The 821-nt window shown below is 49.9% G+C and overlaps 1 pseudogene; it reads right to left on the bottom strand.

Moving 5' to 3' along the window:
- The window catches only part of LOC116101372, a 3,446-nt pseudogene extending 3,042 nt beyond the window's left edge, over nucleotides 1–404 (bottom strand).
- Between the last annotated feature and the right edge of the window lie 417 nt (nucleotides 405–821).

The raw sequence follows: 821 nt of genomic DNA, 5'->3' as shown, positions 1-821 counted from the left end.
CTCATCTCCCTCCCCCTCATCTCCCTCCCCCTCATCTCCCTCGTCCTGCATCCTCTAAGGCAGGAGCAACAACTGCTGCTTTCCCTGGTTTCACTGCTTCCACAAGTGGACTCAAAGGAATCCTCATCTTCATCCTCATCACTATCATCATCATCCTTATCACTGTCTTCCTCCTTAGCATCCTTACTGGACTTAGCTCCCTCAGCTGGAGTGACAACTTTCCTTTTTATCGGGAGTTGCTACCAATGCTTTTGCACGTATGGCAACTCTAACCTTTCTTGTATATGAAATGATTACCTTCCTTACTGGGACTTTCTGCCTGTTTTCTGAGGGATGACTACCTCTTCCCCACTGCTGTCATCATCATCTTCACTGTCTTCCACCTCTTTTTGGGGAGAAGCCATATTCTTGGAGTCACTGTGATTTTTACTGGCCTTTGTGAGTTGCACAATGATGGCAGGTTAGGACTACCACATGTACGGTGAGATAGCAGCGCAGAAGAGCCTAGGGAATCTCAGGCAACTCCTATGGCAAGCTCAGCTGAGGACAGAAGACACTGGAGCACATACAACTAAATGGCAGCTACAACTAGCACCTGAGGCAAAAGGTGCCAATGTCATCTTAAAAGGCAGCAGAAAGTTTCATCTTAACCAGGCCTCACTTGGCCAGCCCTATGCTACCCAGCCCCGGGTGTGTCCTGCTGCCTGTGCATATACGTGGAGTCGGCAAAGAGGTGTGCTAATAGATGATTCTTCAGCTCTGGAAGTCCCTGGGGGTGGTGCGTGCGGCCTGCTGGAGGTGTCCAGGTCAGCGGTCCTTAT

The sequence above is a fragment of the Mastomys coucha genome, unplaced genomic scaffold, assembly GCF_008632895.1.
Source record: "Mastomys coucha isolate ucsf_1 unplaced genomic scaffold, UCSF_Mcou_1 pScaffold21, whole genome shotgun sequence".
NCBI lineage: Eukaryota > Metazoa > Chordata > Mammalia > Rodentia > Muridae > Mastomys > Mastomys coucha.
The sequence above is the reverse complement of the archived record's forward strand: the minus strand, read 5'-3'. Positions and strand labels throughout refer to the sequence as shown.